Genomic DNA, 22855 nt, shown 5'->3' on the forward strand with positions numbered 1-22855 from the left:
CGAAAAGAGAAAATACTCTGAAGAAGAAAGGCACTTCCTGGAACCACTAACATCATAATGACCTGCTTTCAATAATTGGCACGCACTGCCACTTACCAATGTGCCCTGAGAGCCATGGTCAGGAGCCAGGTTTCTCCATTTAACCCTGATTACAGAGTTCACAGCCTCACAGCAAACAGACAGGCTGGAGAAGGCTTAGGAATTGATTTTTCAAACAGGCACAAAACTGGTCTCCAAGTACCTACCGCATGAACTCAATTATTAGTATGAATATATGAACATCACTTTGTTGTGATTAGATTTCACTTTAATTTAAATTTTGTCAAAGCCAGAAGGGAGCAAAGAAGCAGTCTCACGAAATAAACGAGTCAGTCTCAGTTTTATTTTTCATGTTTGCAAGCTAGGAGTATCGGCACATCTTATCAGTCAGGCGGCAAATTACCAAGAACTGTATTAAAAATGTATATAGTCATTTTCGTTTTTGAAAGATTCAAGACTATAAATAATTAAATGCATTAGACATCTGTTATTTATGAGCTGAAATGACAGTTTTAATTTAGTTCTTCATTTAGCTGAGCCTGACGTATTGTGACTCTGAAGGAAAACACATGAAACATCTAAAAACGACACGTTTTGGAGCCTGAGGTGACTGTGAGTGCAAATCAAAGCCTCGTTATTCTCACTTCCACAGGAGGCCTGTCAGGACAGTCTTCACTGGTGACCTTGTGCTGCAGGCCTCAGAATTCAGATTGGACAACAAACCAGCTCCATCCACATCTGTGAGCTCAAGAGTGCGGACCAGGCAGCTTAGCAGAAACTGCAAACACTATGCAAATTAATTATAGATGCAGAACTGAGTCACTAGATGGAATCTAAAGACCACTCCAGGGAAATTCCTGCTCCTTCCTTTCTCCATAGTAGAGAAAGACTACTGGTAGAGCTTCCCAGAAGTCTTAAAAGCTCATGGATGGTGGTCAGGAAGAGGCAAGAACCAATGCAGGAGTCCTGAGTTGGAGGCCAAGGGGTAATGTGTGAATAACAAAGATACCTGCAGGTGCTAACTGCAGTCAAAAACGGAAGGAGTCTTGTGAAAATCACACAGTCCCACCTTCTCTGTAATAAGAGGCCTTTGGTTCTTGACTCATAGGAAGTCCAATTTTCTGAAGCTTGCAGCATTCCAGAGCCCCAGTGAATCCTATCATGACCCTAACCTTGGGCTATGGGAGGACTCACATCACCTGGGCCTCTGCCAGAGCTTCTGCAGATCCGAAAGGCCACATCACCTGCACTCAGCCTACTGAGGGCCTTGCAGGGGAGTGGCGTACATCCAGTCTTGAATACAGGCTATAATTCAAAATGACTGCAGTGTTTAACGTTCGCCAACTGCTTTCCCTATGCAGATTTGCTTATTTGCAATTGCTTGACTTTCAGCAACTTTCCTTGTGAGTTTTTGTTTGCTCTAGGACTCCTCAGGGGCAAGGGGGAACCAAAGCAGAGTCCAGTGAACTCTTAGCCCTAGAAAAGCTTGACAGTCTCACATGAATGTAAGCTTCAGGCATCCATGTTCTATTTGGGAAAGGGAGGGCCAGTGTGGTTTTCTCATCTGCAAAATATAAGCCAGGAGCAGAGTGATGCAGAAATGGTGCACACAAAGTGGCTTCCCCTCCTGTGTCTCTCCAAACCCTGGGCTGGGGCCCCTTTGCCACCCTTAAGGGACCTGACTCATGGTCAGAGAAATCTCAGGACCCCTGAGGTGGAGGGGCTCACATCTGCTCAGTGTGGGGCTGCTCCCGCCCCAACCATGGGTCTCAGATCCAGAATCTCCAAATTAATTACAGAAGCAGACCTCAGTCTCTAGATCAGATCTAAAGACCACTCTGGGAAATGCCTGCTCCTACCTTGTTTCTTGCAACAAAAATTTAGCATCCACTAGTCCTAAATCCATACCTTTGTTCCCTGGGCTCCCCGGAGGAGAGCAGGAATCAGCCTTCTCTGACCTGCTGTCCTAGGTCCCCCAGAAATTAGCATCTTGTCCTTTAAACCCACTGCCAGGTGTGAAGTGACCACCCCAACTTTTCTGTGACACTCCTCAGGCTCCAGACATCACCCTTACTCCATCCAGGCGAGGGCAGCCAGGACAGCCAGGACAGCCATGCATGGTCTCTGCTAGAATTAGCCAGGGTTGGCACTTCTCCTGCCCAGGCTGTGAGTTCCCACCCCTCCTTGGCCGCCCTCCTGCTGGGTCTCTGAGACTGGCATCCCAGATCTGATAATAAGGCTTTTAGCTTTTCCCTCTGCTCCATTCAATGGGCTTGACTGACAGACTTTCAGGGATTTCTGATGTCCCCAGCAGCTAATCCTGCTCCTCACCCATCTCTCTATTCCCTGTTCAAATTAATCTAGATAGGAACTGATTCAGCTTGTAATGTGAGGTTAATTACAGAAGTGATAACATTTCTAAATAAAAATAAGCTCCTCCATTTTAAAAATCCGAATTAAAATAAACCAGAAGGAATTTGTTCCTGGTTTTGATCACAATCCTAGGTCCTGACTCTCCTTATTTCATTACCACCAGCCCCATGGACACACAGTCTGCACAGTCACCCAGAGAGAGCCCAACCCGAAGGGCCCATGCTGGGTCTCATGGGACACTGCTTCTGCAGAGAGCTTCTTCCCTGGGTCCCCGGGAGAGGGCTGAGGCTCAGTTTCCCTCTGCCCTGTAGCTCCCTTCTGCCCCAGGACACAAGGTTCTGGTGGACCAAGGACCATCAAGAGACTTCAAGAGACAACAAGAAATGTGTATCATGTCTGACCCTGAGAGCGCAGCAGAGCTGACAGTCCCGACAGGCCACACTGTCCCTTCAATCCAGTGCTTGTTTTGAACACTGGAAGACTGCATAGAGTTCTGAGGAACATGGATGACCAAGTATCCTGTAGTATCCTTATCCCTGTGTTACCTCTTCCAGTCACGCCTTCCAATCACTTCCGGGGACAGAGGTGACATAAGGAAGGTGGGCTGGGGCTCAGAACCAGCCAGCATGCCTGAGGCCAGGGTTCCACCCTAGGGCCGCCACCACAGAAATATAGGAAAGAAAAGAAAAATAAAGAAGTTTCCTCTTATAGGAGAAACTTGAAGCACAAGTAAATCAAAGAACAAAATAAAAGAAATAGGAAAGAGGGAGAGAAATCTTCCCCATACGGGAAAGGGACCAAAGCTGGAGGAGGAGATAAATGAGAGGAGCATGGGAAAGGGAAGTAAGATATGTTTCGTGCATGTGCTAACTCCCCTTGGTGAATGTAGTCATTCTGCACTGCAGACTTGTACTAAGACAGTTTTTCAAACATAACGAAATTGGGGTCTGGGATTTAGTTGAGTGGCACAGCACCTTCCTGACAAGCGTGAGATCTTGAGTTTAATTCCCAGTACTGTAAAAAAATAAAATAAAATAAAATAAAAATAAAAAAATTTACTTTGGTGACTTGGCATCTGAATTTAATGTGTATTCAAAGCAAGCATTTCACAATACAAGGTGAACTATAAAGCTCAGCTAATTATTTAAAATTTCAATTGTTCTTTATTTTGAAATAGCAAATTATCATGATGAGTCATGAGAGAAACCATGGAGGGAAAAAAAAAAAGTTTACAGCTGAGTACTTGAACATCCCTTTCCCTGTTCTCTGAACAAGGACTCTGGCTGTTTTGTGTTGCAGGAGGCCCCATGAATTATATAGCTGGGAGCAGCCACTTAGGAGGCCAGACATAGCCTCTAGGGCAAGCTCAGCCTTGCAGGAAGGAGACCAGCTGACCACAAGTCCCGACATGGCTCACTCTGGTGTGCACAATTTTGGTCACTGAGTCTTAAACTTCAAGCTATCAATGTTGAGGCTCACAGCACCTCCAGCCCTACCTCACCCCAGCAGGGTGCTCACCCTCCTCCACCCTGTACTCTGCCTCTGATAGCTCCACAGCCTTACTTCAGAGCTCTGCCTCCCTCCTGCCCATCTTCACAGGCATCCAAGCAACAGGGCTGGATCTTGGCCTTGGGAGCTCCCATTTGGTTCAGTTCCCCTCTGGAGTCTCCTGTGACAGGGACATGGTGCCCGGCTTCCTGTCAGGCTGCTGACCCAGTGCCTTGGCTCAGGGGTCACAGCCCTGCTTCATGGACGCAAGCCTGAACCGCTTAACATGTTGTCTTTGCTGGAACCAAAGTCCACTTGTTCAAGAAGACTTCTATCCGGGGTTCTCCTCATCTCTCCACTCAAACCATGTGAGGAAATTTTAAATATAGGATTCTGTATTTAAATATAGCGTTCAGAGAACTGGTGGGGCTGGTTTGGCCACACACAGAGGGGCCACTCTGAGGGGCAGAGTTAAGTCAGGGAGACATGGGCATCATGGCTACTTGAGATCACTCCCTGGTTCCCCCTCACACACACATCTAAAAATTACTGAGGGTGTTGCTGGTGGTGATTTACCCAGAACCCCACTTTCTCCCTAATTAGGCAGAAATACTGTGTCCAATCCCGCCATCTCTGGCATTACCCATTCCTAAGTTTCTGCCACTCTCACACTGGTCCTGAGGTGCCTCAGGCTACATGAGATCAAAGATTCCTGCTTCTCCCACTCTTCTGGCTTCTCCTTTTCCTGAGCACAAGAGGAGGACTCAGCTCCTTCCTGTCCCTTCTTGCAGATGGGACCTTACAAGGTAAGCACTTCCCTCCTGGCCAAACCTCATGTGTCATCTGTGTGTGGGTGGAAGTCCCATCCCACCAGGCCACTAGGCCATATCGAGCGTCTCTGCTCTCCCAGCTCCTCTCCAGTGTTCACTTTGGGAACTGGCTAGTTTCTCACTGCCTCCCAAGTCGCTGGCTGGGGAAGAAAAGAGAAGTGTAGTCAAGAGGGCCAGGGTCGGCTCAGAGGGCAGAGAGAGTGCAGACCATCTTAGGGGCAAAACCCATAGGGCACCTCCTTCCCTAGGAGCCTGCAGTTGAAAATGCAAAACAGTGTGAGTAGAAAGGTCACAAGGGAGACATTGTTTTCCTTATTATTCCTTCTCCTTAACTCATCACCAGCCACACACACACACACACACACACACACACACACACACACACACACTCGGGACTCACATGTTCCGTATTTGTCTCTAAAATTTTACCTCCCCCACTTCCTCTATCCCGTTCCCTGCCTGTCTCCCTCCTTCCTTTCGAGTGATCCTTAGGATGATTTTAATAGAACTGAAGTTCATGCACTCTTCCTTTTGAGAGGAAGTAGTGAAACAACTAAGATAATTAATTTGTAGACACTGGGGGAAATAAAAGCACTGACCTAGTCTACCAGGATCCACTCTCATTTTGGAATAGAATTTATATTTTAGGGCAGATTCATGTTCACAACAGAATCGAGTGGGGGATATAGAGATCTCCCATATACTCCCGTAGCCATATTTTCTTATCCTTAAACTTCAACTCATCTATCATGTCTCCAACTTGGAGCCTTGTAATATCTCACTACTCTCCTGTCCTCAGTCATTGGTGCCTCTGCTATCCAGTCTTCAGTCCTTTACCGCTTCTGTTGCCCTCAGCTCAACACCTCCCCTCTGCTCCCAGAGCTTCCATGCACACATGGCCTGGGGTTTCTCCTCCTTCCTGTGCTCACTTGAACTGCTGTGTGGGGAGAAGTGGAGGAGAGGTGTTTGGCAGATCACTGCAAACCCCCTGACATGTGGAGGTTGTCATCACTGCCGGCCATCTCTGCCACTAAGAACTCCTCTGGACTACTGATTTAAACAGGGCTTCTTCCTCCCTTTTCCTGTAGCAATCTGCCTTCCCCTTATGTTTACCCAATTCCTGGCCCACCACTGGCCACCAGAAAAAGGTTTTCATTTATTTCTCTAGCAGCAGAGTAATTTAATCATTCTTTCCCCTCTCTGGAGCTCCTTGGAACATCCAAGGTTCTCTTGGTCTTCTTGGCAGTGTTTGACACCTCAGTTTCTCATATGAATCACTGAAGGACTGGAAGCACACCTCCAACAAGGTCTCCTCACAAATCCCAGGGCAAGGCTGACCCTGGTCCTAAGGAACACAGGGCCCCACCCAGGGATCCTGATGAAGGAGCCACACAGTGCATTGGACAAGGGCAAGAAAGAGCTGTCACTGGGAATCCCCAGTCATCCCAGAGCGACTCACTCAGCCAGCCCTGATCACGGCAAGGACCTCAACACTAAGCAAACACTCAAGGGCCATGTGTGGTTTATTTCCTGTGGGCACAGTGGCCACTGAGACCCAGGGCTCTGTGATGCTCTGTCAGGAACCACACTAGACTTCAGGATGCTCTGGGGGGCTTCAGCATGAAGGGTTCCTCTTTCTTGATTCTACACACAGATTGGCCATTTCACACATCTTACCTGACTAACCAAATCATGACCATCGGTCGCACACTGGATGAAACAGAGCTTTGGAGAAAGTAAGGAGGCACCTTGCATCCCAGGCTAGTGAGTGATGGTGCTGAACCTGGAACTCAGCTCCATCCGACCTCCACAGCTTTGCTTCTCTACTGCTCTTTCCCATGATGCCTCAGGTTTGTTTAGCAGATTGACTGGAAGAAGGTAAAATGTTTGACCACTCTCCTTACATAATTCCCAACCGTTATGGGCCATTGACAAGTTCTAGTGGAAGTTTAGAACTAATATCAGAAGCAATTGTTGGATGTGGACACTACTGCGACAGCCCTGACCCCCTGCGTGTCAGAGAGCCTGCACTTCTTATAACTGTGCAGGGGAAAGTCTGCAAGAGATTGCTTCCAAGTAACTGGGTGGACAGAGCTCAAATCACAAGAGACACTGAGTGTCCCAAAGCCCCCAGGATCTGTGGAAATTCATAAGCTCTCACAAAGAACTTACACATGCTCCAAGTCTTAACTTATGTGAGTGCAAAAATGCGAAGGCTAAGCTGGTGGTAAAGGTAATCTATTAACGTCTGTGGCTCTGGATGAAATTCATTATACTTGAAATGTTTCCAATTCCTGTCTGTAAACATTTTATCACCTGGACACTCCAGGGACAAAAGGCTGGGGCTGATGCTGTGAAGGTTTTCGGCCATCAGAATCTCATGAGTGCTAAATACAAAACAGTAAAGCTGTCAAAAGATGGATTCACACCAGTTGCAAAGAACATCTTAAACAGCAGCTTGTGGTTCTACAAACCCTAATTTGGGAAGGAAGAACACAGCAGAATAATCCGCTCTAGGAGACAAACCTTTCAACACCTGCCCTTCAGTGAAGACGATTGATTATCTAGTTACATCAGAATTGATGCAAAATTCAGGAGCTTAAGAAATAAACAGTGACTGGGAGACGGAGAAAGGAGAATTGCAAGTTCTAGCCAGGCCTCTACCCCTTAGCAACTCAGTTACATCCTGCAGGGGCAGTGAATAAGGCGGGAAGGTAGTTTAGCGGGGAGACCCTGGATTAAATCTCCAACACCAAAAAATCACGCACACGCGCACACACACGCACACACACACACACACTTACTGGCTCACAGTTTCTGTGAGTCAGGAATCTATAAGCCGCTCAGCTGGATCCTGCGCTTGAGGTCTCCCACAAGACTGTTGTCATCTCAAAGCTGAAGTGGAACGGGTCTGCTTCCAAGCTCACTCACATGGTAGTTGGCAGGATTTAGACCCTTGGGGGTTGTTGGACTGTGTTTTCAGTTCCTTGCTGTTTTCCGGCCCAAGGCTCCTCATAGTTGTTCCCTATGCCAGCCTCTCCATGGGGCAGTTCATAGGCTGGCATCTGGCTTCCCTCAGAGTACAAGGTCAAGAAGGCAAGAAAGGCAAACGAGGCAGGAAGCCAGAGACTCCTGCCCCCACTCTTCCCTCAGAAGCACCACCTCAGCACTCTCAAAGGTCTCTGGACTAGAGGCAAAGTCCAAACATACTCCAAGACCACACAGAGGATGGACACCAGCAGTCACTTGGGGCTGATTGGAGCTGCCCTGGAAGATGCCTATCTCAGTGCCATGGGGTTCCATGCAGCAGAAGCATCCAGGGCTGCAGCATCAGGCCCCACTGAAGATCCTTCCCACACGCTCTCTACCCAATGTGGTCCCTGCTTGGGTCCCCATTATGTTCAGGTTCACTCATAGGACCCGTTCATAGGAGGAGCCTTTGATTCTGCAGGTGACTCCACTCTTCAGTGTCCTCTGATGAGCCTCTACTTCATCCTAACCAAGTAATAAACACGCACATTTAGGGCAGGCAACCGCAGAGTGACAATTTTTTTTCCTATCATTTCCAATTAGACTAGATATGTAATATTCTAAAAGAATGAAACTTGCAAAGAAAACACAAACAACAGAAGGAGGAGGAGAGGAAAGGAAGAGAGGAAAGAGGAAAGTGAAAGAAAGAAAGAAAGGAAGGAAGGAAGAAAGAAAGAAAGAAAGAAAGAAAAGAAAAGAAGGAAGGAAGGAAGGAAGAAAGACAACCGAAGGACACAGACAGAGTCTAAAGAAAAACCTTTAGGTATCAGATGTGAGATTCCACTTCAAAGGTTGCTTAGACCAGGACCTCACTGTGTGGCCTTTGGCGTACTCCTGAGCTTCTGATCACCTACTGAATGAAAAAAGAGGGAAGTGGACAAGAAGGAGGAGAGGAGAAAGAAGAACAACTAGTCCAACCTCAGCGGCTTCCTTCCACCTCCTTCCAAAGGAGAGATTCTCACAAAGATCCCTTGGGGCATCATGGTGACGAGACACCTGTGCCTTGTTTGAGCAGCAACCAGAGCATCCTGGCACCCTGGCCAGTTGGGCTTTCTGGGCCTATATTTCACCTCCCAGGCTAGCCAGACTGTCTAGGATCTATCCATTTACCAGGATATATTTAAACTGTTTCATTGTTACTCAGATTGATGGTCCAGACTCAATTCATGGATCCCAGACAGTGCATGGGAGGCTGAGATATCCCTGGGCAGGGCATGCTCTGAAAAGCCCCTCACAATCTCATCCCTCCAGAGCCTCACACATAGCACATTTGATAGCAAATGATTTAACCCATCCAACCGGAAACAAATCCTCATTGTTAGGCAGCACCGATAGGCCATCCACTAAGCAGATGGTGGAAATTTGGGCTGTAAAGACCTACAGAGGAGCTGCCAGCTGCAAAAGCCCCATAGCTCTTTTTACAGGCTCACAGGAGTATTTTGTGTCTGTTGTCTAATATGCCAAGAATCAAAGGTCTTTGGCAGCATATCAGCAATTCAGCTACTGTAATAATCTATTTGGTGTCCTATGCCTCAAACCAGTACTCTTTCTAATTATTCTTCAGCCTCCAATTTTGGCCATTCATCTGTGATGGTTACTGTGTGTAAGACCCCAAAACTTTGCAGTGAGTATTAATTGCACCCCCAGTAAAAGCCATCCCCTTGAATTGCCAGTGTATGCAGCATATGTAGAATCCTTCCTGTCACAACTCTGGAGTAGGACAGGTTGCAATGAATTGTCCAGTGGTGTTTCAGAAAAGCTTGTTCTAAGAAAACAGGTCACTGAGGGCAGGAGATGCCAAGAGACCTAAGAAAGAGGTGAGCAAATCTGGGACTGCACAAAGCACAGTTTCTTAGAGACATGCCAACAGAGCATACCTCAGATGGCTGCAAGATAGGAGTATTTCTACACCTCAAGGCAGGAAGAGGGGGTTTATATGCGGAGCTGAGGTTTGGATAATGACCTGCAATCATCCAGAATTCACCTGAGTATTCTCAAAAAAAAAAAAAAAAATACAACTAGTTCTGTCTTGGACATCAGTTAAACAGCCCGGGCTTCAATCTGCCATGAAGGGCTCAGTAAATGTTTTAATGACTTCCCTGACTCTTTAGTGTCTGGAACATGTACTAGGGTCACCTGTCAGGCAAGAGGATGGGGAGAACAAAGATGGCTGCAGTAGTGTCAAGCTGGATCCCTAAAATGACAAATTAACAAACTCCTCTTTACACTACCAACCATTTCTGGATGACCTCCTAGGACCTGTTTTACCAAAGCCTCAAGGCAATGGCTGGTGCTTTAAAATTCCACCTGATTAGGACTCCTCCCTAGGTCCCCAGCCCCTCCCCTCCCTGAGCTTTCTCTCTGTTCCCATGCAAACACCCAGTCCCATTCCCTCCACAGCCAGTCCTCTATGGCCTGGCTGGTCCCATGGATCAGCCACTAAAGAACCATCACCACCTTGGTCCCACGGATCAGCCACTAAAGATCCATCGCCACTCAACTGGGCCTTGACTAATCCCTAGGAGCTAGACTGCTCCTGTCCATCCACCCATGGAGACCCTATTTGGTCAGAGAATCAGCACTGATGGAGGAAGTTTCCTGGCCACATCAGGCAAATTCAGGGTGCTCAGCCACATCAGGTGCAAAGCGCTGGGTTCAGAGTTCTTCCTACCCCTCAGCTGCACCCCATCATTTCACTCCACTCACCTTTGGCCCTACTGGTATTGTCACAAGATGACCTCAGCTCCTATTTCACAGAGAATTATTGTAATCCCTATTCCAGGCCTCCTCACAATCCAGAAAGTTATACTTGTAATCCCACTGAAATGTTATGGAATCCCAGTGAATAATTCCAATCTGTCACCTCCAATTCAAGCCATGGCGAGAGTGAAGGCACTCAGATATTCAGTTATGGGCAGCCAAGGCGTCCTCAGTCCAATCCACGTGAGGTTATACCAACAAGGCCTGGATCCAAGGCCTCTCTCAGAATTTATTGTCTCATGAAGAAAGGAGTGGTTCAAGCATGAGTGACAGGGAGGATGGCTGGAACTATGTGAGTAACCTGAGCTGGGTAGCCAGTGGGGAGAAAGGCATCTCTGCAAAATGCAGGGTGAACAATAAGCAGAAGGATCAGTCTGCATAACTCCATTGGGATAGCATTTGAGTGTTTTAGGAGGCTGTTACTTCCATTTCTATTTATATGTAAACTTTTGTACCCTGAGGAGTCATAGTCTCTTATCTTTAGGCTCTTACCTGGCTGACAGCCTTGGAGCTGTGTGGCTCTGCCATCCTGCTGCATTCAACCACTCTACTGAGAACAATGCAAGGAAACAGGAATTTGTAGGTTGGCCTCCAAGATTGCTTACCAGGAACTCAGTTAGCCTTGTTTGCATCGCTGATAGCCAGCTGAAGGGAGAAGGAAACATCACAGCCAGCACAGGAAATATCAGTGCATGGAAAAAGGCCCAGGGTAACTCATGCTGAAGCAACCATTCTGCATTCATGAGGAGCCGCTCAGATTGTCTCCAATGGAGAAGAGCTTTCTCCTTCTTCCATGTCCACCTGACCTTTCCTCACCTCCTGGCCATCTCTTGCTTCCAGTTTTGTACCCAGGTTACTTTCCTATGTGGCTTTTACCTGAGACATGTGCACGGTCTGGCTTACGACTGCTTTGATCCAACTCCAGCCTCGGCTGCTGTATCAGTTCTAGAGCAGCTGATCTATTCTTACACTAGAAGGGAAACACTGGAAACAGAAAACGCAAGCTTTGTGCAATGGAAGCTCCTATGCATGGGCCACTTTGACCTGGAATCCCCCAGGGTGGGGACCCAGACCCACAGGGGAAGCTGATAATATACAGATGACATTTTGTCATTCTTGAATATTTGTGTTCTAGGGGACTATTCTGGGTTTTCCACACAGCTTCTGATTTAGCTCTAGTTCCTAGAAATCTTAATGTGCTGATTCACGCTAATTTAAACTTCTCTTTCTTTTCTTGACTTTTTGATTATCTATCCCTCTCAAATGAAGCTCCTTTATTTTCCTTTTTCTATATTTTCCTCCCAATTCTCTTTGTCAAAGTATTAACACCCAAAAAAGCATTCTTAATTCCTTAATCTTATACTGCAGCTTCAAACCCATCTACTCTTAGGTTTTTAACATTTTTTTCCTGTGGGTTTCTGTCTGTTATCCTCTTAATCTTTTCTCTCTTTCACTTTGATGTATTTAACCTTTTACCTTGTTAGTTTATATTATTTTCTCTTTTGCCATAAGCTGATTATCTTGTTGCTATTTTTTAAATTCATATTTTTTTATTTTGCTCTTAAATTTTATTTATACCTCCCTAGTTTTATTCTTTAACTTTAATCTGATGTTAGCTCTGGTTTTCAATCCCTCCCATTTTCTTTTAGTGACTCCCCTCTCCCACTTCCTTTATCTTGTAATATATTTATTTTATCTCTCACTATTATTTTACATCTTACATTCTTTTCCTATACTGGGCTTTTACTCTCTCGTTATAATGTTTATTCTGCTCTTTTTATTTTCACTTTCCCTTACCAAGTCTCAGAGTTTTATTTTTAATCTTCTCTTCTACTGTGCTGTTGTTATTTTGCTTACCTTTTCTGTCCTTTTCTTCTCCTGCCTTTTTTGAGTGAACTGGTTGAACAATCACTAGAGAGAGAGAGAGAGAGAAAGCCCACTTCCTCTGGCAGAGCACAGGAAGCCTCCTTCTCAGGGATTCTCCCTCCAGGCCCACATCCCATGGGGAGGGGGCTCTCCAGCCCTTTGAAGGACACTGGAGAGACCTTGGTGTCCAAGCCCAGCCCCTCCGAGGATCTGCTGGCGGAGAAGGGGCAGAGTCGTTCCCTGAAGGACTTGGTTTCCTGGTGTCTCCCGTTATCTTGATGGTATATTTTTAAATTCAGATTTGAGGAGCTTCATGCAGTTTGGGATCTGTCCCAAGCCTTGGCCTACATTTCAGCGCATTACAAGAAAAAGTGAAATCAAATAACAAGGGTTTGCGGAGATGCAGCTTGTTCCATGTTTTTCAGCTCCCACAGGAGGAACATTTTCCCAAGCTCGGCATCAGGAGTGGGATCTGGATCACTGGTCCATCTCCTCATACACTGCTCCTGCTCCCTCCTGAGTTGGCTACAGACATCTGGACCCTAAATGGGTAGCAGGGCCTGGCCACTTCCCTGCGGTGACCCGATTGGGACACTAACCTCCCACCTTACTGCATCCTGCTGCTCTCTCCCCCACAGTTCTCCAACTTTCTTATTTTATTGCCTTTGTCGTGTCACAGGTACTTTCAAATCTAAATCTCCTCAGAAACAAGGTCAGTCTCCTGCCTGACCAAAGGCGAAGTTCTCACATGCTCCCTCCTTCACCCTCCTCTCCGTGAAATAGAGATGATAGACTCCAGCTCCCAGGTGACAGCGGGGATGGAGCAAAATCCTGCACTTCAGGCCCACAGCACAGCGCCTGATTCACACCCCATGCACAGTGACAAAACCAAGAGAACCCAAGAAAGTACTGGAACCTCCTAACAAGCACAACCCAGGACTCTCTGCGTCATATTTTTGCAAAGTCAGAGGCAACTGTCTTCCATCTGACCTGCTCTTCTGCAAAGGGAGCAGCCACTGCACCATGTTGAGGGAGACAGAGCCTGCGTCTCCCCTGAGTTGAATCCAGGCTGCCCTGAGATTGCCGGATCAGTGAAATACAGGAATTGTGAGTGTGTGGGTGGTGTGCACAGCCCTTAACTTTCCTGGCAGCTTCTACAATATGCTGCTGTCCTGAGGTCAACGCCCTGTGACACAACATGGGAGAGAACTGGGGTGATAGCCAGGTAGCCACTGTGAGGCCATGTGTCCTCCGTGGCGGCCATGTGCCTGACACCCTAACGAGTTCTTCCAGATTTCCTGACCCGCAGAATTGGGAACAACATAAAGTGAGTTTGAAGTCAGTAAGGATGAGGCTAATACAGTGACAGACAATTGAAACTAAGTGGAAGTTCTTTATAAACCAAACCTCCAAGGAACCCTTGGAGGGTGAGCAGGTAAAAATTAAACCCAGTGTTCTGGGTGCTCAGCCTCAACTTCCAGTGGACAGAGACCATGTCCATACTTCTTTACCTTCAATCCCAATTATTCCTGAATTCTGAAGAGCACATTTTGTTATATTATTAGTTGGAATATTTATTCAGTCATTCAGCACACAAGCATGAAGTGGCTGCCCCAGAGTCCAGTGCTGCCCAGATATTGGCAAAGGAGAAGGTTCATGCTCCCCTGAGCTGGTGCAGATTCTTCTCTTGACCCCACCAGAGCTGCTCTGCTGCCTTCTCTGCAGCCAGGAGGCCAGGCTTGGGGTCTGCATCTCTGAGATCTTCACACTCTGATTTTTCTCATTCAGCTGCAGAGAGTTTACTGAAGGGAACATAATTCTTTCAGGAAAAGGGGCTCCAACATTGGAAGACACTGGGAGACCCAATGGCAGGAGAGAGAACGATAAAGGGCTCCTGGCCTTGGTCTGATGACAGCTCTGCTCCTTGGCCTAAGCACACAGGTCCCATAAAGGGGCTTCTCCTGCAACTCTCCAGTTTGGCCCAGGATCTCCAAAAAGTGTTTCCTGCTCTTGTCCATGGAAACGAATGATGACACCCTCTCACTTTGCTGGGACCCGACAATTCCCCATCCTTTTGGTGCTCCTGGCCCTGTGCTTACCTCTGTTGGTCACTCCTCTGGTGAATCCTCAGTGGTTTCATCACTTTGGTGCTGTCTGCTCCTGGCCACTCTTAGTCCAAATACTCAAACTCATCAGGTTCTTTATAAGGAAAGCATGATCAGTGTGGCCACTATAGACTCCAGTAAGTACTGACCACTCAGTTACCCGCTTTACCACAGCTCTCAATCACAGCATTTCCAGATGTAAAGGAACAAACTCCAAGTCATTATTGGTTATGCATAAAAATAAAGTGACCTCAATTCATGTGCTGACCTTACCCAGGGGCTGCCTAGAGCTCTGTGCTGAAAAAAATTGTGGGACTATCCCTGGGCTCTGGAGTAATGCTTTCTGTAATCAATTAGCAATATCTGCAAAGGGTAGGGAATAAGTAACATTGAAAACACCTACGTGCTCTTCCAGGCTATGGCTTTATATCACTGTATGCTGCTGCCATCTTCCCTAAAGTCTCTTCTGAAACAAATGAATGCATGAAGGACTGCAATGACTCTTGCACTTTGTGCAAATCTATTTCCCTGAGTCAAGAGATTTTTTTCAAATCACCTTAAAGATCATGGAAACTGGAATGAATGAAGCATGTGACCTCTGAAACCCATCAATACAGAACCTGGCTGAAGGAGCAGATCATGCTCTAAGGGCTTCATATAGTCATTGAATCTGTATTTCCTTGACTATGAAGGAAAATTTTCAACTTTCTTCAGCAGCAGAACTCTTCATGTAAGTTAAATCTCACACAGAACCCTGCATAGATTAAAGCAGAGCTAGTATCATTAAAGAGAGAAAAGCCAGAGACTTACCTGGCTTTGCCTGCCACCTCACACATCTCAGCAGAGGGGGCAATCTGGAGGACACGCTCTGAACACTAAGAAGAAACTTCTGTGGTCTCTGAGGGCCATGTGGACATGCAATAATATACTGTGTGATCATTAACCAACACTTTTCACCTGGTGACCCGGTTAACCAGTGCATTCAGTTAGGCAGGAGGCATCCACAGCCTCCTGGATTCCTCCATGTAACTTCAGAATCAGAAGGCCTGGGGCTCATCTTTGATTCCTGAAGGCAAGGTCTGGGTTGAATCATTCTGCCTGCTAAAGTCAGAATTACCAGTGGCCAGTGGCTCGACAGGGTAAAAGGATTTTGGCCTTTCCTCTCCATCTTTTAGCAACCACACGTGGACCGTATCCACTGAAGGTCCACTAAACAGAGGGGAAGAAAACGGGCAATACGCTCCCTTCTACCTTCTCCATCATGTGTCTCAGTCTCCTAGGGCTGTCAGGTACAGCAGACTGTGTGCTCAGACAGCGAAGGCTCCTGTTTCACCGTGCTGGGGGCTGGAAGATCAAGGTATGGCAGATTGGGTGTCCCCCGAGGCCTCTCCTTGGCTTGCTGGAGCCTCGTTAGCCTTTTCTCTGTGTGTACCTGTGCCTGGTATTTTAGCCTCTCCTAGGAGGACACTGCTCATATCAGAGTAAGCCCCTTGCCATTCTAACCTTCACTGAACCTCAGTGACCTCTTTAAAGGTCCTTTCTCCAAATATGGTCACAGAGGAGGATGACACCTGCACACGAACCAGCGAGGGGGACACAATTCAGCTCAAAGCAGCCTGGGCCCCAGGAGCCCCTTTCCCATCCCAACTTTATGGGCTACAGCAAGTCACCCACCTCTGAGAGGCTAGAGCAAGTCACCTACCTCTGAGAGGGTCTAGAGCGCTTTGTCTTCCAGTGTGCTAGGAAGGCAAGGTGAACAGGGATGGGTGAGTGCCAGAAACCCCAACCTCGGAGAGGAAGAGCAGGAGACTTAGAAAGCCATGCGGTCAGGCACACACAGATTTCCCCAGGCCCAGAGTGATGGGGTAGAAAAGAAGGAAGGGATGTGATGGAGGGACACCCATGTGCAGAGACTGTGTGGACAGAAGCACGGGCAGTGTGTCCAGGCACCATCTACACATCAGCCTGCTTTGGTCACAGGCACAGCTCAGGTTCTGCTGCATGGAGCAGCAGTCTACAGCCTCACACTGTGGACACACCCTTGTCACCTGTCCCTGCCACTGGGGAGGGACTGTTATCCACAGTGCAGACTGATACCCTGCCCCTGCCCCAACTTAGCCATCACCTGACCACTCTCAAGGGCAATGCACTTAGACAATCTAAAGGTCTCAAAGACCCAGTGACAGAAGTTAGGCCTGTCTCTGTTCTCTGGCTCCTGCATGTACATAGTCTGTAAAAATAAAACACAAATTCATTTTAGGGAACCTGAAGCCTGTAAAGTAATTAAAGAATCTGATATCTTGCCTCTGGGTTGAGGAAAATGTACTGGGCACCCCGTTTTTTCCCCTCTGGCTGATCTGAGATGCAGGATCCCAGAGTATCCTGTTACCCGGGCTCAAGCTGGTGCCTGACAAAAGCGGAGACCCCTGGACTGGGGATGAGTGGGGGGGGGGGGGGGATGAAGCCTCCCATGAGGCCATTTCCAAGGGTGCGAGGTCCACCTGGCTGCCAGCTCCCCCACCCTGCACCCCAGGGTCTGGACTGTGTCAGTAATGTGGTTTCTGCTTCCAGGTACAGAACCTAGAAAAGACAGACAAAGGTTCTAGGGAACACCTTAGGGTGTCCAGTCCGACCCCAGCCAGCACGTGGGGAAGGCTGCCCGGAGCGCAGCATGGCTGACCTACCCTTCAGGGTCAGCCACCGGCTAATCTCAGACTCACTCCACAGTAGAACAGAGAGATCAGTTTAAACTACCGAGACGTCGGACTGCACCCCTCCCCCTCGGAGCTAAAGCCTGGGAGACTTGCGGACCCCTTGCACCGGTACACAGCGCCACCTACAGCACTGCCGGCCAGGAGGGCGCGCGGTCCCCTCTCCCCTGCAAGAGCAGGGCTGGAAGGCAGAGGAGGCCTGGGGCGTACGTTTATGTGGGAGGAAGAGAGAGAGACAGAAATGAAAGAAGAGGGGAAGAAGGGTGGAAAGGGGAAAGAGAGAAGGAGAGGGAGACTGCTGTGGGAATAAGCTTGCCCCTTTTTTTCCTGGCTTCTTGCAAATTCTAACACAAATTCTATTGTTGAGGTGGAGGTAGATCCTCCACCTCACCAATAGTGTGTCAGGGATTCACCTGGGACTCAAATCATTGAAAAATCACCTTCAGGAGCATCTGACATGGGCATGTGAAGTGACCCAGGCAGTCACCAGCTGTCTCTGAAATTTACAAAATACAAACCGGAGCGAGCTGGAAGGAATGCCTCAGACTTTGGAAGCCTGAGTCAGGAGTGATCCCAGCGGAGGCTGTGAAGAGGCCTGGGTCCCCTCAAGGCCGCCCCCCACCCCCAGCCAGACTCCTCCCCATGGGGACTGGGTGGAGGGGCGTCCTTTCCGTGCCCCACATGCCGGAGGAAGAGATGATCTAGAGGTCCGGTCAAAGGGGGAGACACGGGAAGGGGAGAGCTTCAACCTCCAGTTGGAATATGTGGGAGGAATGAGGAGCACACAGGGGAGGAGGTGCCTGTGGGAAGCCAGGCTCACAGGGCAGTGGGGACACAGCCTCAGCCACCTACCGGCCACGCTGTCCCTGCACCCCCGCTGCATTCTTCCTCCCAGCACCTGTGATCAGCCTGTTTGGAGCAGTTGTGAGGTCACCTCCCTCTCTGGGACAAGCTCAGCGACGACATGACAGGGAATCCATGCAGTCACTGATCTGTTCTCACTACCTACTTGTGTGGCTGGCAGGATGTGGATTCTAGATCAGTGTGGAAGGAATGAGGTGGGAGAGTGGGGAGAGGAGCGGAGGAGAGGGGCTCAGGAGTCCTAGGAACCACATGGCCCAGGGGGAGGGGAAAGGAAGGGTGTATGGAGTCCACAGTGCCCTATGAGAAGCTTGCGACCTTTCTGCTCCTGCAGGGCTGCCAGTATGGTCAAAGGGTAATGACAGCAGCTGTGCCAAGGCTTCAGAAGGCTGGCCTGGAGGAAGTGCAGGACGAGTGTGGGGGAAAAGAGAAGAGATGAAGAAGGCTGTAAGATACTGTAAGATACTCCTGAAGATAAGTTATTGTAAGATAAGGATAGCGATGGGTTAGGTTACAGTCACTGAAGAGAATACACATCTATGCAGCCTTGAAGATACAGATAACTGGGCACAAGATGGGTCTGGAACCTCTGTGTCAGAAAGTAAGCATGTGGATGTATCAAAGGACCTGGGAACCAGCTGGAAGGGTTCCACTAACTAACCTTAGAAGATTTGAACTTTAAAGTAAACAATGATGATTTAGAGCCCATTGGATAAAATGAAACTCTGAGAGACCTTAAAGATACAAATAAAGGGACCAGGGCATGGTGGTGACACCTGTAATCCCAGCACTCGGGAAGCTGAGACAGGAGGATGGTTGCCCATTCAAGACCAGTTAGGGCTACAAAATGAGCTCAAGGCCAGCCTGAACAGCATAACAAGATCCTGTCTCAAAAAGTCAAAAAAAGAAAAAAAAAAGGATATTAATAAAGGAAACCGTGGGTGTGAAAGAAAAGCTCCTCCTTCCGGTGAACACTGACTAATAAACATGTGTGGGACAATGGAAACAGAAAATCTGCCTAGGTGCCCATTGTAAAGGGAGTCAGCGATCATCACTAAGACTGGTGAGTAGAGGTTCAGTGAGGACTAGTGTATGGATATCAAGTCAGGATATTTCCCCACCAAACATTCACTGATGTCAGTGGGAAAGAAGGTAGCTTTAGACTGGAGAAATGTGACAGAGCCCAGCTGAGGTGAACAGCAGAGAAGGAGTTAGCGTCCCGTGAAGTGTCCAGCACAACGTCCTTTTGTGGCGGTTCCCAGGGAGGAAGCACAGCGTGGGTTTGGCCATTGGAGGTGTGCCCTGAAGAGGAAGTGAAGTCAGTGGAGGTGTGGCCTTCAGGAAGAAAAGAGGCCATTGGAGATGTGGCCCTGAGGAAGAAGTGAGACCATTAGAAGTGTGGCCCTGACGAATTAGTGAGGTCATTGAAGGTTTGGCCCTGAGGATGCAGTGAGGTCAGTGGAGGTGTGGCCCTGAGGAATAAGTGAGGAAAGAATTGAGGCCATTGGAGCTGTGGGCCTGAGGAGGATGTGAGGTCCTTGGAGGAGTGGCCTTGAGGAAGAATTTCGGTTATTGGAGATGTATCCTTGAGGAGGAAGTGAGGTCACTGGAGATGCGGTCTTGAGGGAGATGTGAGTTCATCATGGGTCATGGCCTGAGGAAGACTTTGGGACCCTAGCCTTTCGCTCTTTCTGTTTCCCTGCTGCCTGCCATGCAGTGAGCAGCTTGTTCTGCCAGGTGCTCCACCATCATGATCCACTTGTCACAGGGGACAGCTGACAATGGAAGGAAACCTCTGAAACTGTGAGTCAAAATAAACGTCCTGTCTCCTAAATTAGTTAGCTCAACTTATTTGTCACAGTGACAGAAAGCTAGTGCACTTAAACAACTAAAGTTTGTATAACAGCTGTGAAGCCCAAGATCAGACTGCCATCGTGGTTGTGGCCACCTTTTGGCCTGAGGGTAGCCTCCTTCTGGGTGCCTTCTCACGTGTCAGAGAGCATGTTCAGATGTGTTTTGTAATAGAGACATTGATCATTGGACCAAGCCCTGCCCTGCTGACTTCACCCTAAACACTTTTGTAAAGGCCTTAGCTCCAGTTACACCAATAAACCCACCTGGAGCTTAGGACTTCCACATAAGCATAGGAAGGGGGCAATGTTCAATCCATAACAGTTACTATGTTGTTTTTACAGTTATCAATGTTTAAGACCTGCCATACAGCACCGGCACACAAAATCTACTGAAAGCATCCTCATTCAGAAGCCAGCCACCAGTTAGCTGGACATAGGTGTTATTGTAGGACACAAGGATGGATATGAGAGCTGGATGTAACCAAATGGAGGAAGCTAGTAAGATCATCTCTGTTAGAGTGAAAAGGCCTAAAATTGAAATCCTGAGGCTCTTCCTAGACAGGAATAAGTTGAGGAAGAGATTTCTGCCAGTGTCTTTTCAAAGTTTAAAGTAATGTCCCTAGACAACAGTAGGGAGGGTGTAACAGTAAGTCTTAATGGTCCACTTGACAGGCTAGAGACCTCAGTAAAGCACACTTCTGGGTGTGTCTGGTTGGGGGAGGGGTGTGCCCAAGGGAACCACACCTGGCCCCTGGGTCCCTATCTCTCTGGTGCCCTTGCCCTGTCCTCTGCCTCCCAGTCACCACATTTGAGCAGCTTTGATCCATTACACCTTTTGCCATGATGCTTCTGCCTTGGAGCCAACAAATCATGCTCAAAATCTCAGCAACTATGAAGCAAATAACCAAGTCCACCTTTCAACTGAAGTGTTGGGTATTTTGTCTCAGTAACAAGAAGCCTGACCTCCATGGAAGAAACCCCTGACCAATAGCAATTAAGCTGGAGGTGGAGGCCTAGGTGGACAGCAGCTGAGGTGCCATTGTCCTTTCCCCCACCTTCCCATTGCTGCCATATGGACATTAAGTGGCCTGCCACTCTTTCAAGGAGGCCCATTCCCAGGAGACCACCTTTCTCTCCCATCACCTCCTCTCCAGTTGCTTTCTCCCTTGTGGCCTTGCTTCTGGGCTCTCTCTGGCATCCATAACACTGTGCCCATCAGCAGGGCTCTGTGGCAGAGATTGCCAATGTTTTCCAGTTCCTGAGATATTCCCTTTAAACCTGCGGAGAGGGAGATTTACAACTCCTTTAGTCTACAAGCTGGCTGTTTATCAGAGGGAGATCTTGCTGTAGCAAGATCTGTGAATCCTAGCCTTGTATACCTATTTCTTTTTATGTCAAAAGTACTTTATGGCTTTACTCTATGAATAAATATGAGAAAAACCCCTTTGGGGCAGATGGCTACGACTCCACTCCATTGGCAAGAGTTTGAGAATCTAACCTCCCGACAGGCTCTCTCATCCCTTCCATAATCTCCTTTCCTGCTCTTCTGCCTCTCCATGGGTGACACCACAGTTCATCACTGTCACCCAAGGCTGGGACTCAACCCAGCTCCAAATCCCTGCCCTCACTGGTCACTCCCTATGTCCAGCCCTCCACACTCAACTCCAGGTGGATGTAAATAGCTGGAAAAAATGCACCCAGTTTAATTAGAATCAGCTATGAGGAGCACTCAGGCAGCCAGAATGCAGGAGGCTGGGGTAGGCACCCTAGTCATGTCCTGCAGTCAGCTACTTTACAGAGACCCACAGTCAAGACATGGGAGGGGCAGTATTCCTGGGATTTCTGCAGCAAAGAGCTTTCCTTATGCTGTTCCTAGAGTTCTGTAACTATCTCCCAATATTCCCAGAGGCAGCAGATTTTTTCTATAAAGGACCAGGTAATAAATAGTGTCTGCCAGCTACAGCCAGTCTCTAACCACTGCACAATGTACCATGACGTCACTGTGGAACACAGAACTGTGTTCCAACAAAGTATTATTTATAAACAAGTACTAGGCAGCACTGGTCTCAGAGCACAATTTGCCAGTCTGTGCAATACTTAAATGCTGCTTAAACTAGTTAGATAGTGATCTCTGCTTTTCCTCTAAATACCTATGAATTTTCTCTTCCCTAGTGCTGTCTGTAAGGTCCAGCCCCATCATGCTGAAGTTCTTTGGCTCCAGCAGGCAGAATAAGCTTCTCCAGGAATCTGCGTGGCGACCAAGTTTGCAACTCTTATTTGCTTTCAATTTGTTTGAATTCTCAGACTAGTACTTTATAAAATACAGTGTGAAATGATTAAGAAAAAATGAGATGAGAGGGCATATATAACATATATGCCCTTGTTTAGCATGCTTGGGGCTCTGGGTGTGATCCCAAGTATTATTTTAAAAAGAATTTGAAATTATTAAACAGATTAATCTCTACAAAATTGCTATGAAAGTTAGTAAATTTGTAGTTTTAGATACTGTTCTTACCACATCAGAGGGCCAAGGCAGCCCTTCAGGGAGGAAGCCAGAGGAACCAAAGGCCATGATTTCTCTCCTCCCTCTCTTCCATCTCCTCCCTCGCCCCCACTGGTAGCATACATTCAGAAACCAGGAAGCAGGAGACACCATCGGTACAGACAGTGCCCATCAGCTACCAGGAACAGAAGAGTGGGGTCAGAGGTAAAAGAAAACACTAGCCCAGCCTCCTAAGGGAAAGGAGCCCCCTTCTGCTATAGGGAACACAGGGCAGCTCCTGGAAACACCCAGCCAGCTTCAGATTGGCTCAAAGCACTTTATGCTAGGTGATACCTGGAACAGTCCCTGGTATTTGGCGAGTATCAACTGTTTCTTATATAAGATGTGACCAAAAGTCATGGTGCATGTTTAAACTGTATTAAATATATCATGGTGA

This window comes from Cavia porcellus, unplaced genomic scaffold, assembly GCF_034190915.1.
Source record: "Cavia porcellus strain 051 isolate PalLab524CR breed Dunkin Hartley unplaced genomic scaffold, mCavPor4.1 scaffold_1, whole genome shotgun sequence".
Lineage (NCBI taxonomy): Eukaryota > Metazoa > Chordata > Mammalia > Rodentia > Caviidae > Cavia > Cavia porcellus.